This window comes from Rhinatrema bivittatum, unplaced genomic scaffold (assembly GCF_901001135.1).
Source record: "Rhinatrema bivittatum unplaced genomic scaffold, aRhiBiv1.1, whole genome shotgun sequence".
Lineage (NCBI taxonomy): Eukaryota > Metazoa > Chordata > Amphibia > Gymnophiona > Rhinatrematidae > Rhinatrema > Rhinatrema bivittatum.
Window position 1 is genome coordinate 367316 of NW_021820411.1, and position 27631 is coordinate 394946.

Below are 27631 nucleotides of genomic sequence, written 5' to 3' on the forward strand. Positions count from 1 at the left end.
GCGGGTGGACTTTTGCGCCTGCTGTTCGCGTGGGCAGATTTGAGGATACAACCCACGTGTGCCGTTTCCCAAATCCCACCCAAAACACGGCTCCGGGACTGCCTCGGCAAAACCCCACTACTTTGCAGAATAACGCACCTGCTTTCAGCCAATCTGTGCACAGAAAACACCGTGCACCTGCACACGTGGTCTGGGGGGTGCCCTCTGGCAAAGCTGGAGCGTTTAATGAACTCAGGTGTCAGACAACAGGACGTTGGTCTCGCGCTATCAGTTCAGCCGACAGACTTAGGAGTCAGCTTCCACGTGGGAGCAGTGCGGGCCCCCTTTCCACTGATGAGAGTCTCCCGCTGAGCTCCAAGGATGACGTCCAGAGGAGGAGGAGGCCCGAGTGACTCAGTCAACGTGAGCCCCCGAGGTTCCCATACGATACAGGAGCCACATTGGCTCGGGGATGCCCGGCTGTGCAGGCCCAGTCCAATTCTGCCAAAGGCCCCCTTCATGGCTTGGGCTCCAGTGCTGTTGGCACCAGTTGTCCCCTCCTCCCCCAGGAGCTCTGCCACTGGACAGCTGTGCATCTTCAAGATTTCTCAGGCAACACCTGATCCAGAGTCAACAAGATCAATAGAAGGCTTAATTGGTATTTTACAAACTGTTAATCTGCGGCTTTAGTTTAAATATTTGCAAATTCTGTTTACAACATAGGTGGAGGTTATTTGCAAAGGTTACAGGATATAGGTCATCACGGGAAAGGGCCGAGTGCAGGATACAGAGTACAGCACACTTTAAACCAGAGTAGGGGGGGGCCCTGACAGATGGCGTAGGCAAAGTCAGCATTGTGTGCTGTTCTTGAGAAACAAATAGAGAGTAAACAGGGAAAAAGGATGTTTTATAAATCTAGCAGCAGTCTGTTTATTCTCCCTTTCCCATCTCAGTCTGCTCCATAAACCGCAGCAGCAGAAACACAAACACACAGCAGCTGAGGGAGAACCAGAGATCTGTTTACCTCTTGCTTTCCAGGGTCCCATCTTGATTGTGGGGTTCATGATAACCTGGTTCCCATCTCCTCAACTTAGTCACCTGCAGACGTTTGCATTCTCTGGGCACCCACAATGCATGTGTATGGAAATCCACCAGATGTATTTCAGTGTGGGTATCCCGAAAGCCCGAGACCAGGTCTGTGACTCGCAGTGCATGTTACATGATAGCTCCGGTCTCAAGCTGGCAGCAGAGCCTGCCCTATCAGAGAGAGAGAGAGACCTCTCTGCCTCTCTCTAATCCAGGGGGAGGCAACGCCAGTCCTGCAGTGCCACCAGACAGCTCTGGTTTTCAAGATCTCCACCATGAATATGCATGAGATAGATTTGCATATAATGGAGGCAGTGCATGCAAATCTCCTTCACACATATTCATTCTGGAGATCCTGAGCACCAGACCTGTTTGTGGCACTCCAGGACAGGAGTTGCTCTCCTCTATTCTCTGTTGAGTGTCTGTGCAAGCAAATCCTGCAGACCTGAACTCCTGAATAAACATCTTTTTTGGCTAAGATCCAAGGGCAGGGTCTAACCTGAGAACCTAAACGATATTGGGGAGTTAATGCCCTGCCACAATTAAGTTATGACCATTATCCAAGCAGGATGAATAAACTTCCTTGTAGAAATGAACCGTTTTTGGAAACACTGTTAAACATCGTAACTTTGTAAACCGTTGTGATGGCGAAACCGAACGACAGTATATAAAAACCGATAAATAAATAAATACAATACATAAATACATCAATCATAACTACAAGTCTTCCTCCCCTCACTCAATGTGTGTGACAACACAACGGTAAGACTGTTTCCTCTGAAACACATAGCACCAGGGACAAACAGAAGCTCTCATAAGTGATGCTCTCACAGCCGTTGTGTTTAGACAACACTTCCCACACCCTTAATGCAATGCAGACAAAACATACACAAAGAGGAAATAGTGAAAAAATATATTTTAAAAAACCCACCCGCAGTGCTTCCAAGTGCCCTGATTTAAAAGCCGATGGAAATTTGTATTTTAAAGAGCCTGTTCCTTTGCTGCCTGGATCACCACACTGAAGAAAACGCCTTATCTGCCGCTGCTTCCTGAAGGCACAGAGATGCAAAGTAACCAGAAAACTACCCACCCCCCCTTCCCAGATATCAGCATGCCGTATGTCGTGTCGGAAAAGCAGCATGGCCGTCCACTCGAATGCATGCAAACAAAATATATAAGGAGATAGCTTTTTATTGGACTAACTCAAGGCATGTCCTTACCCACTTCCAGGTGCTACTACTCCCTTCCTCAGGTCAGGACAGAATGAGCTAAGATGACATTTACCGAAAACATAAGTGACTGGTAAAAGGCATTGCAATGATAGTGTGCAGGGGAAGGGAGGGTTTGACGGGGATCAGAAAGGGACATCTGCAAGGATGGGGGTTTTTTACCCCCATTTCACTTTGACTTTGTTTTGTTGGTGAGGTTTTCATTCAAAGGGCAGCAGCAGCCAGGCCCAAAATCCTATTCCCCTACGGAAAAAAATTGTGATTCTAAGTGTTAAAAGCAAAGTCCTGCTGGAGCTTTCCCCCATCCCATCCCATTTTACCCGCCACGATTGTGTTTTCCTGGGGCAGGAAGGATCCCGTCCCCTTAGGCTGGCGCCGTGCTCCTGCAGGAAGGCCCAGACCCGCCCGTGCCTCGGCGGGGCGACCACTCCTGCCCTGGGAAGATATTTATCATTACAGTCCATTTCAGCTGGGGAGGCCAGTGCTGGACTCTACTACCTTTTTTTTTTTTTTAAATTAGCTGAAATGAAAAATGAACAAAATGTATTTTGTTTTCTTTTGTTTCATTTTGGAAATGACAAGAAAGAAAAGCACATCCCTAGCCTAGCGACATCCCTTTGCTGGGCCCGGTCTTGTCAGTTTCAAAGTTCCTGATCATTTTTTTTTTAAACTTCAAAGTCTTGTGTTTCTGAATTGTTGTGGGGCTCTCCTTGAATTGTCCTGCTCAGAGCATCACTGATGCAGGGGCCTGGTTCTGGGAAATGCTGCCCCTGTCGCCTTCGTCTTCCCTGTGGTGCTTAACCTCGTGTCTGGGTGGATCGGCTCTGGCCTGGACACTTCTCCACATTCTCTGCACAGGATCCTCTCATGCTGAACGCCTCTCCTGTGATACGGGCCATTGTCTTCTTTCTGAATTTCTGCTAGAAACTTGTCTCTTAGTAGTGTTTGGCTTCAGATTCAGTGGTTGGCAGAAAGCCAGAGCTGGTGGGGCAGGGAATATTTCTTTTGGCGACTCAGGAGTAGTGGCTATAAGGTCTTTTCATGATTTCTCTTTAGTTTTTGTAGCTCCCGGTTCTATCCTGATCTTATGATGAAGGTCATTAAAGGGAAATGTAAAATAAGAAATTGCCATGCTTTTGAGATCAGACACTTTAGTAACGACTGAAAGGTGCTCACCAAAGAGCAAGGTTTCCTACCCTGCTATGAGCCATTGAGTAATCCTGCCTGTCACCTTCTGATCACCCATCAAACCCCCTCTCTCCAGCTCCCTTTCCCCTTCACATGCCTTCCATGATCCACTTATATTTTCTGCTAAATGCCATCTTTTGCTCAATCTATTCTGACCTGAGAAAGGGACAGAAATAAGATGAATAAATAAAAACAAAAATTAAAAAAAAAAAAAAATATATATATATCTATCTCAGGTGATCCCTTTTTATTGGCTTAATGAAATACATTTCTTGATGAGCTTCGGGTCAGAATTCAAATGAGCAAAAGTGACATTTACCAGGAAATATAAGGTAATGTGGGCTCTTGTGCTGTAGTGTGGTTTGTGCTACCGGGCAAGCAAATCTGTACGGCCCACACCAACAGCTGGCAGACATACCCCGAGTGGGACTGACAGGAGCTCCGCCTGAGCCCTTGGGTTCTGACAGCAGGCAGGTCTTAGGAGGGACACCTGTGGCAGTATTAAGTGCGTGAGTCCAGGCAGAAGTCGGGGCAGGCAACAGAGAAGTGAAGATCCAGGCCAGAGGTCGGGGCAGGCAGCAGAGAAGTGAAGATCCAGGAGACAGGCCAGAGGTCGGGGCAGGCAGCAGAGAAGTGAAGATCCAAGAGACAGGCCAGAGGTCAGGGCAGGCAGCAGAGAAGTGAAGATCCAGGAGACAGGCCAGAGGTCGGGGCAGGCAACAGAGAAGTGAAGATCCAGGAGGACAGGCCAGAGGGGTCGGGGCAGGCAACAGAGAAGTGAAGATCCAGGAGACAGGCCAGAGGTCGGGGCAGGCAGCAGAGAAGTGAAGATCCAAGAGACAGGCCAGAGGTCAGGGCAGGCAGCAGAGAAATGAAGATCCAGGAGACAGGCCAGAGGTCGGGGCAGGCAACAGAGAAGTGAAGATCCAGGAGACAGGCCAGAGGGGTCGGGGCAGGCAACAGAGAAGTGAAGATCCAGGAGACAGGCCAGAGGTCGGGGCAGGCAGCAGAGAAGTGAAGATCCAGGAGACAGGCCAGAGGTCAGGGCAGGCAACAGAGAAGTGAAGATCCAGGAGACAGGCCAGAGGAGTCGGGGCAGATAACAGAGAAGTGAAGATCCAAGAGACAGGCCAGAGGTCAGGGCAGGCAACAGAGAAGTGAAGATCCAGGAGACAGGCCAGAGGGGTCGGGGCAGGCAACAGAGAAGTGAAGATCCAGGAGACAGGCCAGAGGTCGGGGCAGGCAGCAGAGAAGTGAAGATCCAGGAGACAGGCCAGAGGTCAGGGCAGGCAACAGAGAAGTGAAGATCCAGGAGACAGGCCAGAGGTCAGGGCAGGCAACAGAGAAGTGAAGATCCAGGAGACAGGCCAGAGGGGTCGGGGCAGGCAACAGAGAAGTGAAGATCCAGGAGACAGGCCAGAGGGGTCGGGGCAGGCAGCAGAGAAGAGAAGATCCAGGAGACAGGCCAGAGGTCGGGGCAGGCAGCAGAGAAGTGAAGATCGGGTCAGAAGTGACAGAGAACAGGCCGAGGTCAAAACCAGGAAGTCAAGCCAGGGATGACAGAGCAAGACAAGGACAAGAACAGGTTTGACAACAACACTGAAGAACCAGACTGGGCAGGGAACACAGAAGGAAGCAGGAACATAGGAACAAGGGTAGACAATGCAAGGAAAAGCAACGCACAGGAGGAGCAGGTCACCCAGGAGACCTGTTGTCAAGGCAAGGAATACAGGGGTTTAAATAGCTAGAGACGGGCGACATCATCCAAGGGCGACTTCAGAGGTTTCCCCACCTAGGCACGTATATTATGTGCGTACGCACCTAAGGTCTACACCGGCTGATCCCTGCTATAAGCGCCTCTGAGTGTGCATAATGGAGGTATTTATTCTGGTGGGAGGAAGGAGCTGGACACTGGGAAGTTGAACAGCTGGGGACCACGGTTTCTAACAAGCGGCTGCCACTAGTAAATCAGAAAAGTCATTCCAGTGACAGGGTGAAGAGGAAGGGCTGGAAAGGAAGGTGTGAGGGGAGTTTGATGAGTAGAGGGAGGGAGTAATAGCTCCCGAAAGCTAATCAAGAAATGTATTTAGTCCAATAAAAAGATATTACCCTTGTTAACCTTTATTTCTATGCAAATCAGTAAACTGACCAAATGTGCCGACCATTCATTTGCACAGAGTGGCACAAGAGGAGTTTGGCAGCAGGAGAGGCCACGGGAAGCAGGCAGAGCTCAACCTGCAGGTGACCGAAAATATGAGAGGCTGCAATGTTACCATTAATCTGCAGGGGCAGGGAAGCAGAACCTGTGTGTGCCCGCAAGAAAAATTGCGCACAGGTGCACAGCTTCCACTTCTCCGCCCCCAGCATAGGAAGGTCAGTGGGCCATGGTGGAGCTCATCCCACCATGGCCAGAAGTCAGGAGAAGGCTGTGTGTGTGTGTGAGAGAGAGAGAGCCTGTGTGTGTGTGTGTGTAAGCTTGTATGTATGCATGTATGTGCATGTGAAAGCCTTTTTGATACACATAGGCTCTCACAGGCACACACACACACACACATAATGTGTCTGTAAGGGAGAGAGAACCTGTGTATGTGAGAGAGAGTGTGTGTGAGAGCACAGGCATATATATGAGACAAAGTGTGTGAGAGACTGAATCTGTTAGTGTGTGTATGTGTGTATATGTGTGTGTGTAAGCTTGTATGTATGCATGTATGTGCATGTGAAAGCCTTTTTGATACACACACACAGGCTCTCACAGGCACGTACACACACATAATGTGTCTGTAAGGGAAAGAGAACCTGTGTATGTGAGAGAGAGTGTGTGTGAGAGCACAGGCATATATATGAGACAAAGTGTGTGAGAGACTGAATCTGTTAGTGTGTGTATATGTGTGTGTGTGTGTAAGCTTGTATGTATGCATGTATGTGCATGTGAAAGCCTTTTTGATACACATAGGCTCTCACAGGCACGTACACACACATAATGTGTCTGTAAGGGAGAGAGAACCTGTGTATGTGAGAGAGAGTGTGTGTGAGAGCATAGGCATATATATGAGACAAAGTGTGTGAGAGACTGAATCTGTTAGAGTGTGTGTGTGTGTGTCAGAGAGAGAGAGAAGATAAAGTTTGTGTGGCCTTACCTTCCATAATCCACAACATTCTCAGGGTGATTAGAAATCAAAAGATCCCAGGTATGGAGAGCAGGAGATTTTTAAATCCTTATTAATTTTAATTATTGGATGTAATTTGATGTTTCTGCTGTTTTGAAATATTTTATTGTTTAGGAAATATTAGAACCTTTTTTAATTATTGGATTTTTTACAGCAGATGTTTTGAAATATTTTATTAGTGTTTGGGAAATTTTGTATATTCTATACATTAACTGGTTTGAAATATTCTTTTATGAATATGATTTTACTATTATGACTGATGTTTTATATTTCTTGATTTTATTATTTAGTGTTTTATGAAGAATGGTAATGTTTCTGTTTTACATTGTTGCTTTGCATACAGAGGCTGGCTTGTTGTGGGTTCCAGTTCAGTTCTTCTCATCATGTTTCTGTTTATACTTTCTGATCTCTTTATTCTGTATTTGGTCAGGGTCTCTCTGTGTTCTGCATATGTGACCGAGGTGAGGTATTTTGCTAGCATGTAATTTCTGTGAAGGGGTCTATAGCAGAAATTACAATTTTTATAAATAGAGATTGCTAGAAGGAACTGTTTTTTTTTTTGTTTTTTTTTATGGGCCCGGGACAGAGACTGAATGATGCGGGGGCAAGGGGTGCAGCACAGTAATCGCTCACACAGGGTAGCAAAAAAGCTAACACCAGCCCTGTAAAGGTGAAAGAAGGAGCCAGAACCAGAAAATAAGAAAGGCCACACAAATCAGCTTTAATGTTCAGATCCTGCAAATGCGTCAGCCAGTTCAGGAAAATAGTTTTGTTTTGTTTTTTTATAGGCTTACATATTTTTTTTTAATTATCCATATGCTTTTTGAAAAAAAAAACCCCAAATAAACTTAAAATTAATCTATGGAAGCAAATTGCCAGTGATCGGAATGAATTAATTTGCTTTTAACTCCAACAGATGTTTCAGTGAGCAGGGCCAGCTGCATAGTTAGAGGTCTTCCTCCCTCCCACCCAAAAGGAAATGGAAAGGGATCATAGCTGAAGACGAGAAGCTCAGCACAGAGCATTTATTGGGCCTCTCCAGCACTGAATTATCTGCCAAATAAAGGAACACAACCATTAAGGTAATATTGCAGAATATTAGGTGGAAGCAACAGATAGATCGGTGGAAGACCAAACCATCAAATTAGCAGAAGGTCCCCCGGGGGACCATCCACCAGGACCTTTGAATACTGTGGTCTGACGCGCTGTTTGCTGGCCTTGAAAAAAACTATAAAAAAGATTTTTTTTTTATTGAACCTTTAAATCTGGCGGGCAAGTCAATTCTGATACCATTCCTTCTCTCGCTAGACAAATATTAGGTGGAGCCAGAAGATGTTAACCACCTTTTCTTATGAATACCTAGATGGAAGCTGCACAGCCAGAGAAGATAAAAGGCAGGAGAACCAAGCGAGTGCCACACAACTAGAGCGCCCCCTGCTGCATGCATAACAAATATGTTGTGCGCATGTTACCATTTCCCCTTTGAGTGTCCCACATTTAGATGGCAGCCCCCTATCACTGTACAGAAAAAGATCGCGTTTACAACATATGCATGTCTACTACATATTGCTCACCTTCCAGCTAACCTAGTAGCTGTTCAAAGATTAAAAAACCCCAAAACTTTTGGGCTCAGCCTACTATAACTCTAGAGAATCTATTTGATCTCCTGCTGTCATTATCGCTGTCCTAGAAACATATGTAACCCTAGCTAGGGTCACTAAAGAGTTCCTGCTTTCTGGCTTCAGAGAGGTCAGTGAGGTCTGTAGGTTCTGCAGAGCTCTTGCAGTGGGCCAGCACCTTCCCTGTTTAAGGAGGGGTAAAAGCGGGATGTAATAAATGTCCTATCAGGGATGAGTGATAGAGTGGAATAGATAAAGTGGGAGATTCATTCCCCCTAAGGGGATGGGTTATGGGGAGAGTCTATTTAAGAGGCTTACATAGGCATCTCGAGGAGAAACGGTCTTGGGAGTCTTAGCGAGGGTGAAGAAGCCGGAAGCATAAAGAGAAGTAATTGCTTAAACCAAAGCATTGGATGAAGATTCCTACAGTCCACCAGAGTGAGGAAACCCTGAAGGAAAAGGGATGTAAATCCTCGCTGAGGAAGCTCCAGGAAAAAGGCCATGCTTCCCCGAAGACCTTGAGACTGAAGGTTGCTTTGGATCCCTCCTCAAAGAAACGAATTTGAAGAGTGAGGTTTGCTGAGTGCGATTATTCGTTTGTATTGTATTGTATCCAGTTATGTACTTGAAGATTTTTTCTAAAGATTCTGACTGCTCGTTTGGATTTACAATAAACTATTTGGAACCAAGCTTAGGTGTGGACCTTGGACTTGGCTGAAATTTGGTAAGACTTCTCTGGTCCCCAAATGGCAATGCCTGGAGGACCCTAACTGATCTCAGGCTGCAGCAGGGTAGCTAACCAGCTCTGCAGCCTCTGAGGGTGACCCCAGAGAAAAGGGGGTTACACATAGAAACATGATGGCAAATAAAAAAAGTATGGCCTATCCAGCCTGCCCATCTGCTCAACTAATTTAGCCAATAACTACCTCAGATCACCTGTGTTTATCCCAGGCTTTCTTGAATTCAGAAATTATTTTTGCCTCCATGACCTCCACTGGGAGGCCGTTCCATGCATCCACTACCCTCTCTGTAAAGAAATATTTCCTAGGATTACTCCTAAGTCTAGCCCCTGTCACCCTTATCCCATGACCCCCTCATTCTAGAGGCTCCTTTCCATTGAAAGAGGATCGCCTGCTATGCATGAAAACCTTGGCGGTATTAAATGACTCTCTCAGATCTCCCCTATGTCACCTTTCCTCTGGAATATACCTGCTTAAATCTTTAAGTCTCCCCTATATGCTTTAGAACAGAGACCACTGACCTAGTAGCCACCCCCTGGACTGACTCCAACCTCTTTATATCCTTTTGAAAGTGCGGTCTCCAGAACTGTACTCAGTAAGGTCTCACCAGGGACCTAATACAGGGGCAATATCATCTCCCTTTTTCTGCTGACCATTCTTCTTCCTATGCAGCCGAGCATCTTTCTAGTTTTGCCATCAAAAGATCATCAGATACAATTACCTCCAGATCCTGCTTTTCTGTCGTGCTTACAAGAATTTCATTGCCCTCTCCCTTGGGATTTTGCATCCTAAATGCATTCTTTAGCATTATATCTTAGCTGCCAGAGCCTGGACCTTCCTTGAGATTCGCTAAATCCCTCCTCATATTTTCCTGGATATCAACCCTGTTACTGATTTTGATATCATGAGCAAAAAGACAAACATTTCCCGACAATTCTTCTGTAATGTCATTCATGAAAATGTTGAAAAAAACCAGTCCAAGGACCAAACCCTGAGGCAAACTACTAATAACACCCCCCTCCTCACAGCGAACTCCATTTACCACTACCCTTTGTCACCTCCCATGCAACCAGTTTCTAACCAGCCAGTCACTCTAGGGCCCTAACCAAAGGCACTCAATTTATTTATAAGTTGCCTATGTGGAACCAGGTCAAAGGCCTTGCTGAAATCCAAGTACACTACATCTAGTGCTTTCCCTTGGTCCAACTCTCTGATCACCCACAGAGCCAGTGCTTCTCAACCTAGTCCTCAGGGCACACCTAACCAGTCAGGTTTTCAGGATCTCCACAACGAATATGCATAAGATAGATTTGCATACAATGGAAGCAGTGCGTGTAGATCTATCTTGTGCATATTCATTGTGGAGAGCCTGGAAACCTGACTGGCTTGGTGTGCCCCAAGGAATGTGTTGAGAAGCACTGGCCTAAAATGTCAAAATTTGGAGGGCAGCAAAGTCTCACCAGTGTTGTGCTAGAGCCACTGAAACGGGCAGGAGGGAGTGTTATGCTGGAGCTGCCGCCAATAGGCAAGTTGGGGAAGGGGGGTGCACCAAATATACTTGCATGTGCCCTAGTCATCCCATCAACAAAATTGATTAGGTTCATCTGACAAGACCTCCCTCTGGTAAAAACCCTGCTGCCTCAGATCTTGCAAGCCACTGGATTCCAGAAATTGCACGATCCTTTGTTTTAGCAGAGGTCAGACAAACTGGTCTGTAGTTCCCAGCCTCCTTCTTACTTCCACGTTTATGAATAGGAACCACATCTGCCGGTCTCCAGTCCTCCAGAACTACTCCCGACTTTAAAGAAGCATTGAAAAGGTCACCAGCGGAGCTGCCAGGACATCTCTAGGTATCCCATCCGGCCCCATCGCCTTGTCTACTTTGTTTAGTTGGCTCCTCATGAACAAACTCTTCTGAAAATCGATTGAGGTTTATCTCACTGCCAATCTCATTTGTGTTTGTTTTATGTGGTCCTGCTCCTGGCATGTCCAGTTTACACTGATCAGAAATATTTGTTAAACAATTTTGCTTGTTCCTCATCAGCCTCTACATACTCCTCCCCTTCACCTCTGTCTCACAATGCCTCTTTTGCACTTTCTTCTGTCATTAACATATCTAAGAAAAAGTATTGCTATTTGTTTCTATTTGCATTTTTGCATTCCTAACTACTTTCCCAGTTTTTCTTAACTTTTCTCCAGATATTGATTCTGTGATCTCTTGTAGATAATGAACCCTAACCTTTTCTCTTTTACCTTTTCAGCTACTTCTAAAAAAAAAACCAAAACCAAAAACAAACCCATAAAAATGCTTAAGTTGTGTCACTGTTTTGGCTCTTACCAGTTTTCCTAGGAATCTGAGACTGGTTTTCTAGGAGATTTTTATCCGTCACCTAATTCAGAACAGAGAGGTCTAACGACCCAAACGATCAGTCGACTACACATTTCATGCAAGAGTTGCTACAACAGTTCTCCTGGCCCCAGTGGACAATGGCACACTCAAGCCTCTGCTGGGGATCACCAGATGGATGCAGGGATCTGTACTTCCAACTCAGTTCCTAAAAAGAGGCTCACAGGTCCATGCGCGCACTGTAGTGGAAGTTTTGCAAGCAGAACGGCCCAGCCTGCTCAGAAGGGAACAAAGTCCTCCAATTTAATTTGTTTTTTTACAGCAAAAACAAAATGCAAAAGAAGAGTACTTCTTTGATAGCAAAAGTACCGGTGGAACATTCTCAAAGCTCTCTATGTTAAGATCTTGTCCTATAAAACCTCTTGCACATAATCCAGTGAATCCTGGTTACGCCCTCCCCCAGCAAGCAAATTAAACAAAGCAGCAGAAATTGGACTATTTCTGAGATGGTTGCCCCCATCGGATGAGGGTGTGCCCCTCGCCATGTTCAATATCCTCCTATCCAAACCAAACAGAGACTGTCATATTGACTTTATTTTGTGGCTGGGCAGGATACATACATTTTTGGCAGTTCTGCTCCAAAGAAAACATGACCAAAAAAATTACACTAAGAGCTCCTTAGTCCTACCAGGGCTTTCTTTTTGTTTTTAACTTTTTATTTTATAAGTCCAACAAGATAAAAGATCAGTATATGTTGCATTTTTTATTTATGCTCTCGTATCTCACTGAGAAAGAGGCAAGCAGTAAAGCAATACAAGCAGACAACTTCTGGATGGGGGTTTGATCACGGCTGAAAGGAGGATTTATGCAGGTAGATATCGCATTTCGTTCACGGTGGAAGAATACACCTTTATCACCTTATCTTTGTTTTGCAAAGTATTAAACATGGCTAAACACAGCCAGTGCTGCTCTAGAGATAAAACAAATAAGGAGATTCATTTTGCAGCACAGAAACACAGCACACATTGTCTCAGTAATAAATAAAATAATTCGATTAAGCATTGCAACTGCTTTGTACAGCTGATGTTTGGAGTTTAAGCTTAGACGTCTTCACAAATAAAACTTGTCAGTGCAGCCCCTACCGAAAGCACAATATTGTCTCCTTGAAAGATGACTAGCTTTTTTTTTTTTTTTCATTATCATTTTTGTCTCAGTGGGTGCATAACTTCCTCGGGTTAATTTATTCTCGGCTGTGAATGTCTAATTTAATAACATCAGGGCTACAATCTACAAAGACCTGTTCTCACTCTGTAGAGCCTGCTTGACTGAGGCCTGTGTGGGAATGAATTTTGCTGTGAAATTACTTAGATGAGCTTTTATTGCCTCATCCTGCTTGTAACATCCATTAATTGCAGATGGTAATGTGGGTTTTAAACACATCAGACTGCCACTTCCATGCAAATTAACTAACACGCTGTCATTGCAATGGCAATCTTCCTTATATTCACAGAACTGGCAGCAATGCAATGACGAGAGTCAAAACCTTCTCAACTATTGACATCTGTCATAGTAATGGCCCCTTGCCCCACAATCTCGTCACATTAGGATTTATAAATCATCTACATTTGTCTTAAAAGAAGAGGCTTTCCCTGCCTTCCTTTTCAAAACATATTTCAGTATATTCAATGTATTTGAAAGGTACCTTACCCTTCAATTTATAACTCTTTGACAATTCTCTTTTGAACACTCAATTATTTTTCCCCATAACCCTAGTCTGGACGAGTCCATGCTTGTATAAAACAGGTCTTACATGTTGCTATACCTACGTACACTGAAAATAAATAGATAAGCTCTGAAGCTCCACTGAAGGCAAATATGGCTTGTGTTTTGACATGATCATATCTTGTCATTTGACATCATTTGTTTTACATAAAGGTACCCACGTGTATTTATAGTGTTTGTCTCAGTTTTTTATATTATAAATTTATGGCAATGGCTCGCAGATCAAATCCTCAAAAAAGACTCCAGCAAGTCAGACCTCCCTGGGTCCTTTAGGATCAGACTGTAGCAACTATGGGGTATCTCCCTTCTAAGTATGACTGGTGAACTTTGCACGCGAGGTCCTAAACGAACTCCAGATCCTGGCCGATAAAGTCTACCGTGCGGCCAGCATAGCTTGTGAATTGAGTGGTTGACCATAAATATGATCTCTCCCCCGAGGCAGCCAGAACTGCTGTTCATCGCTTCCGTCAGTCTCACAAAGGCCTTCAATCCCATGGGTGAGGGAGGACTCTGCCAGTTGCTGAAAAAAACTGGCGATCCTCTCAAGCTTCTCATCGTCCATGATAACATGAAGGACACTTCTAATACCATGGATTCATTTCAGAAGCCTTTGATATATGCAGCGGGGTCAAACAGGGATGCAACCTTGCCCCTACACTTTTTGGGATCTTCTTTGCACTCCTGTTGAAGCCTACCTTTGGATTAACAACTGAGAGACTTTATCTACATACAATATCTGACAGGAAACTATTCAACCTCTAATAATTCAGAGCGAAAACCAAGGTGCATGAAGTTCCCATTGGAGAAGCTGTCACAACTCACACCGAAGAATACTTCCGATGCCTCGTGGAATATATATATATATTTATTTATTTTATATGTTTTAATATACCGATACTCAAGATAAAATACCTTATCGAATCGGTTTACATCAAACATGGGGTAACCAACGATATAGGCGCATAAAAGCAAAAAGTTACATGAAACAGGGTGAAGAACTCAGGACAACTGTAGAAAAGATAACAAGCAGAGTTAAATAGTAACAAGGAGCACGATTTAGTGGGTGAACATCTAACAAACAGCCAAACTTTTTTTTTTTTTTTAAATCACTTGGGGCCGGATTTTAAATGCCCTGCGTGCGTAAATCCGGCCGGATTTACGTGTGCAGGGCCCTCGCGCGTCTATTTTGCATAGGCCGCCGACGCGCGCAGAGCCCCGGGACGCATGTACCGTATTTTCCGGCGTATAAGACGAGTTTTTAACCCCTGAAAATCTTCTCAAAAGTCGGGGGTCGTCTTATAGGGCGAATAATTACCGTATTTTTCGCTCCATAAGACGCACTTTTTTCCCCCAAAAGTGGGGGAGAAAATGTCTGCGTCTTATGGAGCGAATATAAAAAAAAAATAAAAATCTAACAAAACCCCCCACCCTCCTGACCCCCCCAGACCTGCCAAATTAATTTACTGCAACCCCCCACTCTCCTGACCCCCCCAAGACCTGCCAAAAGTCCCTGGTGGTCCAGCGGGGGTCCGGGAGCGATCTCCTGGACTTGGGCCGTCGGCTGCCAGCAATCAAAATGGCGCCGACGGCCCTTTGCCCTTACTATGTCACTGGAGTCGACCAATGGCAGCGGTAGCCCCTGTGACATAGTAAGGGCAAAGGGCCGTCGGTGCCATTTTGATTACCCGCAGCCGACGGCCCTTTGCCCTTACTATGTCACAGGGGCTACCGCTGCCATTGGTCGACCCCAGTGACATAGTAAGGACAAAGGGCCGTCGGCGCCATTTTAATTGTTGGCAGCCGATGGCCCAAGTCCAGGAGATCGCTCCCGGACCCCCGCTGGACCACCAGGGACTTTTGGCAGGTCTTGGAGGGGTCAGGAGGGTGGGGGGTTGTATTTAATTAATTTGGCAGGTCTTGGAGGGGTCAGGAGGGTGGGGGGTTGTATTTAATTAATTTGGCAGATCTTGTGGAGGGGTCAGGAGGGTGGGGGGTTGTATTTAATTTGGCAGATCTTGTGGAGGGGTCAGGAGGGTGGGGGGTTGTATTTAATTAATTTGGCAGGTCTTGGAGGGGTCAGGAGGGTGGGGGGTTGTATTTAATTAATTTGGCAGGTCTTGGAGGGGTCAGGAGGGTGGGGGGTTGTATTTAATTAATTTGGCAGGTCTTGGAGGGGTCAGGAGGGTGGGGATTGTATTTAATTAATTTGGCAGGTCTTGGGGGGGTCAGGAGGGTGGGGGAAGCTGAAGGATTAGTTTTAAAGGGTCGGGGTAGGTTTTTTGTTTATCGGCTCGGGCGCAGCCGATAAAAAAAAAAAACCCGATCGGGCCGGACGAAAAAAAACCCCACGATGTGAATCGGAACCGGAATCAGAACCAATTCCGGTTCCGATTCACATCTCTATTACCGGTACCTCCTCCTCTGCCTCTGAGATCTCGCACATGCGCGTCTGCGCCGCTTCACTGCAGTCCTCAGGAGCGAGATCTGAGAGGCAGAGCAGGAGGTACCGGGAATAGGATACAAGGGTGGGCCAGAGGGATGCGTTACCGCTCTGATAGTCTTGGAGACAGGGAGGGCTGGGCAGGCAGGGAGAGCTGACCAATCCAAGCAGGATTTGTATACAACAACCAGCCAATCGCCGGTAAGGTACATCGCTTGCCGTGATTGGATGGTTGTTGTATACTGGGTACCACATACAGTATGGTTATGTAGTGACACAGAAGGGTAGTCTTATACGGCGAGTATATCCCAAACTCTATATTTTAACTGGAAAAGTTGGGGATCGTCTTATACGCCGGAAAATACGGTAAGTCCCGGGGCTTTGTAAAAGGGGTGTGTCGGGGCGTGTCATAAATGATGCGGCATTTTGGTGGCGTGATGCGGCGTTGCGGGGGCGGGCCTGGGGGCGTGGTGCCGGCCCGGGGGCGTGGTCGAGGCCTCTGGACCAGCCCCTGGGTCGGGTGATGGCGCGCCAGCAGCCCGTTGGCGCGCGCAGATTTACGTCTGCTTTTAGCAGGCGTAAATCGTGCAACAAAGGTAGGGGGGGGTTTAGGTAGGGAAAGGGAGGGGAAGGTGGGGGGAGGGTGAAGGAAAGTTCCCTCCGAGGCCGCTCTGAAATCGAAGCGGCCTCGGAGGGAACAGGCAGCGCGCGCTGGGCTCGGCGCGCGCAGGTTGCACAAATGTGCACCCCCTTGCGCGCGCCGACCCCAGATTTTATAAGATACGCGCGTATCTAAAGTCTGTAATTTGCAATGTAACATAATGTAATATACCTTCAGATAATGTTATACAATATAATGTGGCTGTAATGTAATATAGTTGCTTTCTTTCTTTCTCTCTTAATGTTAACTCTATTCCTCACTAAACTCTGCTTCTCTTCTTCGACATCCCGTTCCTTTTGAATTTCCCTTGTTAGATGTAACTATTATTTTCCTCCTACTGATGTTAATTGTTACCCCTGTTATTATGTAAACCGATGTGATATCCATTTGAACGTCGGTATATAAAGTTTTAAATAAATAAAATAAATAAATCTTATAAAATCCAGCGTACTTTTGTTCGCGCCTGGTGTGCGAACAAAAGTACGCGATCACGCAAAATTATAAAATCTACCCCTCAGTGAGTGGTGAAACAAACAACAGTTTTAAGGGGTAGTGCTGTCAGTAAAGGGTAAAGGCTCTAGGGCTGAGGCTAGAGGAAGGAGGTAGAATGGCCAAGAGGGGGGGAAGTCTAAGGGTGGGGAGTGGGAATAGTGGGTAGGACTCTAGCGGGGAGGTTGTAATATTATTGGTTTGGTCGCAGGAGAGCATTCTGAGCTTAAAATTATAGGTGAAACAGAGTATTTTAGTTGGAGGCTATGAAATTTCATCTCGGCTTGCCTGACGCTCCACACTAACGCAGGGGTAAGGGTAGGCGGTAAGTTAGCAGGTTAAACGCGCGGCAAAACTGCAGGTTTAAAAAGCAATAATCGGGCCGCGCGTTACTGTATGGGAGGGAATAGCTAATCCGATCGTTTACATCTCATATACACGCCGCGGGCGGAAGGGGTTACCTGGTGATTTAAAGAGGCAGTAAGGATGGCTTAAAGGGGATAGTGAATCGCGGGTTGGACTAACGCGGCCAAATTGTGAGTAGAAAGCGGGTTAGAAGCAGGGTAACTGCGGCCGCACTTTACTGTATTGGCCTGTTAATTAGTTAGGGGTGGTAACCGCCACAATAAGCAAGCTACTCCCACTCTTATTTGTTTACCCAGCCTGTGCAATTCAGTCCTTGTTGGTTGTTGTCTGTATATAATGCCTCTGTATTGCTCCATGGTGAGACCGCACCTTGAATACTGTGTACAATTCTGGTCGCCGCATCTCAAAAAGATATAATTGCACTGGGAAAGGTTCAGAGAAGGACGATCAAAATGATAAAGGGGATGGAACAACTCCCCTATGAGGAAAGTCTAAAGAGGTTAGGACTTTTCAGCTTGGAGAAGGGACGACTGAGGGGGGATATGATAGAGGTGTTTAAAATCATGAGAGGTCTAGAACGGGTAGATGTGAATCAGTTATTTACTCTTTCAGATAGTAGAAGGACTAGGGGGCACTTCATGAAGTTAGCATGGGGCACATTTAAAACTAATCGGAGAAAATTCTTTTTCACTCAACGCACAATTAAACTCTGGAATTTGTTGCCAGAGGAGGTGGTTAGTGCAGTTAGTGTAGCTGTGTTCAAAAAAGGATTGGATAAGTTCTTGGAGGAGAAGACCATTAACTGCTATTAATCAAGTTTACTTAGGGAATACCCACTGCCATTAGTAATGGTAACATGGAATAGACTTAGTTTTTGGGTACTTGCCAGGTTCTTGTGGCCTGGTTTTGGCCTCTTTTGGAAACAGGATGCTGGGCTTGATGGACCCTTGGTCTGACCCAGCATGGCAATTTCTTATGTTCTTCTTATGACCCTGATGCTGTACTCTTAAATTCAGTGATGAGGATCATTATTGCTGTATCCCCTCCATCCAGCACCTCCTCTGACTGTCAATGTTTGGATTGTAAGTGACAGAAAACTTTCTTACATATACTGCCTCCGACACAGGTCAATCATTCATGCGCTGCCTTATCTCTGCTGACGTTTTGCATTGCTGCATTCACTGACACTGCTTTATCATTTTAAAACAAAACAAAGCATATATAATTATTTTTTCCAAATCCACCATTCTTGCCTACCGTAGTTACCCAGTTTTCCTAATTCTTCATGGAGCTAATACATCTTTCAGCAGCAGCTGTATGTACGAGTGTCTGAAGAGCTGTGATCGCTGCAGGGCTAAGCCAACGGTGCTGTCTCCCTTTCAGATGAGTCTGGGTGGTAACATGACTGAGGGAGGGATGGCCTTCTTTTTAATAAAACAACAGATCATGCTCCTTAACCACATACACATTGTGCTAAGTGAATTTGCTAATTCATTTTGGAGCTGCTTGAGCTGTCTGATAAATGAAAATGCACCACAACACTAATCTCTCTGCATCTGCAGTCCTGCTGTGTTGTACAAAATTTGGGACTGACTAGTACAGCTTTAAAAGTGCAGCTCCAAAGCCTATGCTTGCCTGCAGTGTCACTTTATTTATTTATTTATTTTATTTATTTATTTATTGTTTTTGTTATACCGAGTTTCATGATAGGCATCACATCAACCCGGTTTACAAATAACAAGGAGTGTAAAGCATAACGTAACGTAAAAAACAATATTTTCAATAAGAACCTTGAACTTTAAATACAGTGAATCAGAAAAAGGGAGAGGGAAAGTTACAAAAAACAAGGAAAATAAACTTGGGATGGAAGGGGAGAAATTGAACAGCACAATATTTACATTTCAGCCTATTGATACATTAGAATAGCAAGTGAAAAAATAAGACTATGAAACGGTACATAGGTAATCAAATGAATAAATATGACAGTTGTGAATGGTAATAGTATGATAAATATTCAGCAGGAATTAGTGAGAGAGGGTTTGAGGTTGGTTGATTCGTGTTTACATTCCATTATTGCATACGAGTTAGTGCTAGTGAGAGGAGGTTTTATTCAAGGCTTGGAAATGCTTTTTTGAAAAGCCAAGTTTTTAGTCTTTTCCTAAATGTTAAAGAGCATGGCTCTTGTCTCAAATCAGGTGGGATCGAGTTCCAGAGAGCTGGACCTGCTGATGAGAAGGCTCTGAGACTCAAGGATTTATGTTGGTAGGTTTTGGCCTTTGGAATTTGGAGTGACTCTTTGTAGTGTTCCCTGATAGGCCTGGCGGAGGTGAATTTTTTAAGTGGTATTTGTAGGTCAAGTTGCGTGTGTTGGTTGATAGTTTTGTATATGATGTTAATGGTTTTGTACATGATTCTATAGTGGATCGGAAGCCAATGGAGGTTTTTGAGAATAGGTGAAATGTGGTCAATTTTCCTGGAATTTGTAAGGACTCTGGCTGCAGAGTTCTGAACCATTTGTAAAGGTTTGGTGTAAGAAGCTGGGAGGCCTAATAGTAATGAGTTGCAATAATCTAGTTTGGAAAAGATTATTGCTTGCAAGATTGTTCTGAAGTCCTGAGTGTGAAACAGCGGTTTTATTCTTTTCAGGATATGTAATTTGTAGAAGCAATCTTTGGTGGTTTGGTTAATGAATGTTTTGAGGTTGAGACGATTGTCTAGGATGGCTCCTAAGTCTCTTACGTGGGTTGTTTGAAGGAGTGTGGGTGGTTTAGGAAGTGTGTTTTTGTTTTCCGGTGATATGAGCAGGAATTCTGTTTTCGAAGCATTGAGTACAAGGTTTAGACTGTTGAGGAGAAGTTTAATTTCTAATAGGCAACTGTCCCAGTATTCCATTGTTTTTGAGATTGATTCTTTTATAGGGATTACGATCTGTACGTCGTCTGCAAAAAGGAAATGTTTCAGGCTTAATTTTGTTAGTAGTTGGCAGAGTGGTAGCAGGTAGACATTGAAAAGGGTGGGTGAAAGTGATGATCCTTGCGGCACTCCTCTATTAGAAGGGTGGTATTGGGATTCTTTATTATGAATTTTGACTCTGTATCCTCTGTTTTCTAGAAATGTTTTGAACCAGTTTAGTGTGGCACCTGTTAAACCAATGTTTTGCCAGCTGTTTTAGAAGAAGGGCGTGGTTGACGGTGTCAAAGGCCGCCGAGAAGTCAAGGAGGATTAGAAAATATGCTTGGCCTTTATCAATACCAGAGAGTAGGTAGTCCATGAGTGAAATTAGTAGCGTTTCGGTGCTTGCGGCTTTGCGAAAACCATATTGGTTTGGGGACAGAATACTGTGGTCCTCTAGGTAGTTGGATAGTTGGGTGTTTACCAGTTTTTCCATGATTTTAGCTATAAATGGTAGGTTGGAAATAGGGCGGAAGTTGTTGGGATCACATGCATTTAGATTTGGTTTTTTTAGCAGTGGCTTGATTGAGGCAGTTTTTTAGGTCATCTGGGTAGATGCCATGTGATAAGGAGCAGTTTATAATATCTGCTAGGGTTTTTGCTATTGTGTCCGGGATAAGAAGAAGCATTTTGGTAGGGATTTGATCAAATGGGTGTGATGACGGTTTCATTCTTTTTAATACATTTTGTATCTCTGTGATTGTGATGGGTTCAAAGGCATTAAGCTGGATGTCTTTATTTTGGGGAAGATATGTGTTATCTGGAGACGTAGTGTTTGGAATCAGCTGATTAAGGAGATCCGATATTTTTTTGTTAAAATGAAGAGCCAATTCGTCTGCTTTAGTCTGGGCTTGTTCGGGTGGTATATCTGGAGTGATAGGTTTAGTGAGGCTGGAAACGAAGGCGAATAGAGCTTTTGAGTCAAAGCTGAGATGATGAACCTTTCGGGCATAGTAGTCTCTTTTGATTTTCAACGTGGTACTTTTGTAAAGATGGAGTGATCGTTTGTAATCAGAGAGTGAGGCTGGTGAAGGGGCTTTGCGCCATTTTCTTTCTTTTTGCCGAAGTAATTGTTTGAGTTTTCGTAGTTCATCATTATACCAGGGTTGACGTTTGGATGTATTAGCAGACCTTGTTTTGGTTGTCAGTGGGCAGAGAGTGTTTGCTATAGATTTTGTTATTTTGGACCAGGATTGGAGGGCAGCGTTAGGGGTAGATACGTCAATGAGTGGTAGATCCGAGGTTAGAGCTTTACTTAGATGTTCCGAGTTGCAAGGTTTTCTGTATAGGAAAGAGGGTCTTGAGTTGAGTTTGGAGTCTGATCGAGGTAAGGAAAAACTGGTGGAGATTAGAGAATGATCTGACCATGGGACTTTTTTGCAATTTGGTTGTTTTGTAAGAGAAATACCAGTGTTTGTAAAGAGTAGATCGAGCGTGTGGCCTGCTTTGTGGGTGGGTTTATTGATTTGTTGTCTGAATCCCATCGCTGACAGTGCGGTGAGGAGGGCTTCACAGTTTTGTAGAGAGGGGAACTTTGTCAACATGTAAATTGAAGTCACCCAGGATTATAGCAGGGGAGTCAAGATTGAGATGCAGAGTTATGGTTTCGATGATAGGAGAGGAGTCTGACTCTAGTAAGCTGGTGGGGCGTAGACTAGCAGGATTTGGAGTTGTTCTGATTTGAACAATCCTAGTTCTAGTTTAGTTACTGTGCTGATGGGGTGGTGTGAGAACCTTAAGGATTTTTTTGCAGCTAGGAAGATACCCCCTCCTCTTTTTTTTTGTCTTGGGATGGAGAAGAAATCGTAAGTCTGCGTTGGTAATTGGTTAATGAGTGTGATGTCCGTGGATTTGAGCCATGTTTCTGTTATGGCGCAAACGTCTGGGGTTGTGTCCTGCAGTATGTCGTTGAGTATAAGAGTTTTGTTGGTGAGAGATTGGGCGTTGAATAGGATTATGGTGAATAGGGTGAGGCCTAGTAACTGTGTAGTGGGGGAAATCATGATTGGGATGAGTGATTTGTAGGTGCGTGGTCGGTAGTACATTATTGTTCAGGTTGGATCGGTGCTGGATGAGTGCTACCGGAGCTTGAATGTGCTGCTAGAGACTGGATGTGTGCTTCTGTAGCCTGGATGAGTGCTGCTAGAGATTGGATGCGTGCCTCTGGAGACTGGATGCGTGCCGCAGGAGACTGGATGCGTGCTGCTGGATGAGTGCCTCTGGAGACTGGATGAGTGCTGCAGGAGACTGGATGAGTGCCTCTGGAGACTGGATGAGTGCTGCTGGATGAGTGCTGCAGGAGACTGGATGAGTGCTGCTGGATGAGTGCCTCTGGAGACTGGATGAGTGCTGCAGGAGACTGGATGAGTGCCTCTGGGGACTGGATGAGTGCCTCTGGGGACTGGATGAGTGCTGCTGGATGAGTGCCTCTGGAGACTGGATGAGTGCCTCTGGAGACTGGATGAGTGCTGCTGGATGAGTGCCTCTGGAGACTGGATGAGTGCTGCAGGAGACTGGATGAGTGCTGCAGGAGACTGGATGAGTGCTGCTGGATGAGTGCCTCTGGGGACTGGATGAGTGCTGCAGGAGACTGGATGAGTGCTGCTGGATGAGTGCCTCTGGAGACTGGATGAGTGCTGCAGGAGACTGGATGAGTGCCTCTGGGGACTGGATGAGTGCCTCTGGAGACTGGATGAGTGCTGCTGGATGAGTGCCTCTGGAGACTGGATGAGTGCCTCTGGAGACTGGATGAGTGCTGCAGGAGACTGGATGAGTGCTGCTGGATGAGTGCCTCTGGAGACTGGATGAGTGCTGCAGGAGACTGGATGAGTGCTGCTGGATGAGTGCCTCTGGGGACTGGATGAGTGCCTCTGGGGACTGGATGAGTGCTGCAGGAGACTGGATGAGTGCTGCTGGATGAGTGCCTCTGGGGACTGGATGAGTGCCTCTGGGGACTGGATGAGTGCTGCTGGATGAGTGCCTCTGGGGACTGGATAAGTGCTGCAGGAGACTGGATGAGTGCTGCTGGATGAGTGCCTCTGGGGACTGGATGAGTGCTGCTGGAGACTGGATGAGTGCTGCTGGAGACTGGATGAGTGCCTCTGGAGACTGGATGAGTGCTGCTGGATGAGTGCCTCTGGAGACTGGATGAGTGCTGCAGGAGACTGGATGAGTGCTGCTGGATGAGTGCCTCTGGGGACTGGATGAGTGCCTCTGGGGACTGGATGAGTGCTGCAGGAGACTGGATGAGTGCCTCTGGGGACTGGATGAGTGCCTCTGGGGACTGGATGAGTGCTGCTGGATGAGTGCCTCTGGGGACTGGATAAGTGCTGCAGGAGACTGGATGAGTGCTGCTGGATGAGTGCCTCTGGGGACTGGATGAGTGCCTCTGGGGACTGGATGAGTGCCGCTGGAGACTGGATGAGTGCTGCTGGATGAGTGCCTCTGGGGACTGGATGAGTGCTGCTGGAGACTGGATGAGTGCCTCTGGAGACTGGATGAGTGCTGCAGGAGACTGGATGAGTGCTGCTGGATGAGTGCTGCAGGAGACTGGATGAGTGCCTGTGGGGACTGGATGAGTGCCTCTGGGGACTGGATGAGTGCTGCTGGAGACTGGATGAGTGCCTCTGGGGACTGGATGAGTGCTGCTGGAAACTGGATGAGTGCTGCAGGAGACTGGATGAGTGCCGCTGGATGAGTGCCGCTGGAGACTGGATGAGTGGATGTGTGATCGCTGGATGGATGGATAAGGGTGGGTAATGGCTCTTGCTCTGGGACGCTCCAAGGAGCGCACTAAGGGGCAAGCCCCTTAGGTCGCGCCCCTTAGGTTGCGCTCCTTCGGGTGCGCGACGCCTGGTGCGCGACGCCCCAGGGAGTGTCTGCAATTTAAGGGCCTGAAAACAGTGCTGGGCTAGACGGCTGGGTTGGGGGTGGGAGCAGTATTACTCACCACGTGGTCCTGCTGCTTCTCTTTATTTTGCAGGTTTCTGAGCCCTCTTGTCTCTTTTTTTCTCTTAATTTCCCGGTTCACTGTTCACTGCTGGCTCACAGAAGGGAGGGGTGAGCGGGCTCTTGCCCCGACTGAGCTGTGCCGACCGCACGAGCCCCTGCAGTGGAGGAGGACAGAGACTGAGAAAGGATCCTGGCAGAAAGAGGGACGCCCAGGGAAGCGTCTGTAATTTAAACGCCTGAAAACAGTGCTGGGCTGGGGGTGGGAGCAGTATCACTCACCACGTGGTCCTGCTGCTTCTCTTTATTTTGCAGGTTTCTGAGCCCTCTTGTCTCTTTTTTTCTCTTAATTTTCTCTTAATTTTAACTTTCTCTGCAACGCTGCACCTGTGTTTGCTATATGCCTCCATATCAAGATCTGAGCCTGTTTTATCTGTTATGGAAGCTGGCACAACTTGAAAACCTTTGTTTTTTGGGTTAGAAACATTTCTGACAGAAAGAGATTCACTGGGGAACGCGTAGATCACCACCAGCTTTATTACAATCTGTGCGAGCCTCCTTATCTCTATTTGGATACAATAGGCACTCTTCTGATGTCACCAACATCTGGAGCTGAGCACAGAAAGTTGTCTGAGCATGCTTGGACTGTGATGTCACTACAAACTAAGGTCAAGAAAAATGCTTGCCCACACTCCGTCACCATGCTGCCTCATATAAATAGGCTCAAAACCAGGTATACAAAATGCACACTTTGTGCATTTCTCAGGTAATTTGCATTAATTGCCAGGTCTCTGGGCCTCTCTGTTTACTGCTCCAGCCATGCTCCCTTCAGTAAGCCTGTAGGTAGGGGTACATATATACTGTAGGTAGGGGTACCAAATACTTTAGGTATGCCACTGCCCCTACCTACAGGGGCAGTGGCATACCTAAAGTATTTGGTACCTGGGGCGGAATCTTCCTTTGGCACCCCCAATATATAATTTTAAAATGTCCTAAACTTTGATAAAATATTTCAAAACAGCAGACACATCAAATAACACCCAATAATTAAAACTAATAAGGATTTTAAAAATGTCCTACTCTCCATATATCTGTCATCTTAAAATTGTCATAGACTGGGGGCATACATGCACACACAATATGCTCCCTCTCTCTCTCTCTCTCACACACACACAAAACTGAACCACAACCAGAAGCCAGATTCTGTATGCAGTGCAACAATGGAAAAGCAGAAAATCACTATTCCTCAAAACAATACAATCAAGAAATTTAAATCAATCAGAATAGTAAAACCATACTAAAAATATAAATTTCAGAACAGCTGTTGCATAGAATAATATTCAATAATTAGAATCTCCTGCACAAATTTTTTAAAATTTTCTAAACATTGATAAAATATTTCAAAAACAGTAGACATCAAATAATACCCCGTAATTAAAATTAAAAAGGATTTTAAAAATCCTCCACTCTCCATACCAGTCATTCTGAGATTGTCATAGACTAAGGGTACACATACCACACACACACTCACACACACACACACACACACAGACATAAACAAAATGTGCTCCCTCTATCTTATGCACACATATACATGCTTGGTGAGAGAAGGGGGAGCTTGAGCATATGTATGTGAGACAGACACATGTTTCCTCTGTCTGTCTCTCTCTCTCACAAATACATACACACACACACCCCTGCTTCCTCTGTATCTCTCACACACAATTCCTCTGTCTCTCTCACACACACACACACACACCCGCTTCCTCTGTATCTCTCTCACACACACACACACACACCCCCACTTCCTCTGTATCTCTCACACACAATTCCTCTGTCTCTCTCACAAACACACATACACACTCCCCCTGCTTCCTCTGTATCTCTCACACATGATTCCTCATTCTCTCACACACACCCCTGCTTCCTCTGTCTCTCTCACACACACCCACCCCCACTTCCTCTGTATCTCTCACACCCGCTGCCTCTGTCTCTCTCTCACACACACACCCGCTTCCTCTGTATCTCTCACACACAATTCCTCTGTCTCTCTCTCACACACACACCCCTGCTTCCTCTGTATCTCTCACACCCGCTTCCTCTGTCTCTCTCACACACACACACACCCCCGCTTCTTCTGTATCTCTCACACACAATTCCTCTGTCTCTCTCACACACACACACATTCACCCCCCCGCTTCTTCTGTATCTCTCACACATTCACACACCCCCGCTTCCTCTATCTCTCACACATGATTCCTCCTTCTCTCACACACACCCCCGCTTCCTCTGTATCTCTCTCACACACACACACACACACACACACCCCCGCTTCCTCTGGTATCTCTCACCCTCGCTTCCTCTGTCTCTCTCACACACACACACCCCCCCCCGCTTCCTCTGTATCTCTCACACACACACACATACACACACCCCCACTTCCTCTCTCTCTCTCACACCTGCTTCCTCTGTCTCTCTCACACACACACCCGCTTCCTCTGTCTCTCACACACACACATACCCCCACTTCCTCTGTATCTCTCACACACACACACACCCCTGCTTCCTCTGTATTTCTCATACCCACTTCCTTTGTCTCTCACACACACACACATTCTTTCAGGGAGCTGTGACCTATAGGGGAGGGGGGAGCAAAGAGAGTGCTGAGGTCAGGAAGAAAGGAAGGTGAAGAATGTTGAGGGGGGAAGTGTTGGGGTGGGGAGAAAGAGGATTAGATGGGGTGGTGATGGAAGAGAGAAAGCTAATGTAGAGAGCCATTTTGGTTCTCTATTCCAGTTCAGGATTAAACTAATTCTTGTGTGGGAAGGAAAAATAATAACAATTTTGGATAGTTAGCTAAGTACAGCTGTAAAAATCATTTCATCACGTCCCATTAATTCAGTGAAAGTCTTGTTTGAGAGCCAAAGCTGCTTCCGCTGTGTTTCCTACTGCCTAACAGCTCGATCCAGTAAAGTCCGCGGGAGAGCGGACGAACGCCCGCTCTCCCGGCGCGCGCACCGGCCCCTCGCCGGTGCGCGCTATCCAGTTTTTAAATGAGGCGACGCGGTGCAAACGGGGAAAAGGAGGCGCTAGGGACACTAGCGCGTCCCTAGCGCCTCCTTTTGGCCTGGAGCGGCGGCTGTCAGCGGGTTTGACAGCCGACGCTCAATTTTGCCGGCGTCGGTTCTCGAGCCCGCTGACAGCCACGGGCTCGGAAACCGGACGCCGGCAAAATTGAGCGTCCGGTTTTCGGCCCGACAGCCGCGGGCCGAATTCAAAATTTTTTTTTATTTTTTTTTTTACTTTTGGGGACCTCCGACTTAATATCGCTATGATATTAAGTCGGAGGGTGCACAGAAAAGCAGTTTTTACTGCTTTTCTGTGCACTTCCCTGGCGCCGGAAGAAATTAGCGCCGACCTTTGGGCGGCGCTAATTTCTTAGAGTAAAATGTGCGGCTTGGCTGCACATTTTACTTACTGGATCGCTAGGGAATACCTAATAGGGCCATCAACATGCATTTGCATGTTGAGGGCGCTATTAGGTGCCGCGGGCGGGCCGCGTGTTTTCCTCCCCTTACTGAATAAGGGGTAAGGGAAAACACGCGTCCAGAGCAGGGTGACAGTGCGCTCCGACGGAG

General features: G+C 46.1%; 1 protein-coding gene across 1 annotated transcript in view; it reads right to left on the reverse strand.

The window, feature by feature from the left end:
- LOC115081610 (synaptotagmin-like protein 2) overlaps positions 1 to 27631 on the reverse strand; it is a 251242-nt gene that overhangs the window by 216243 nt on the left and 7368 nt on the right. The gene's annotated exons all lie outside the window — the stretch shown is intronic.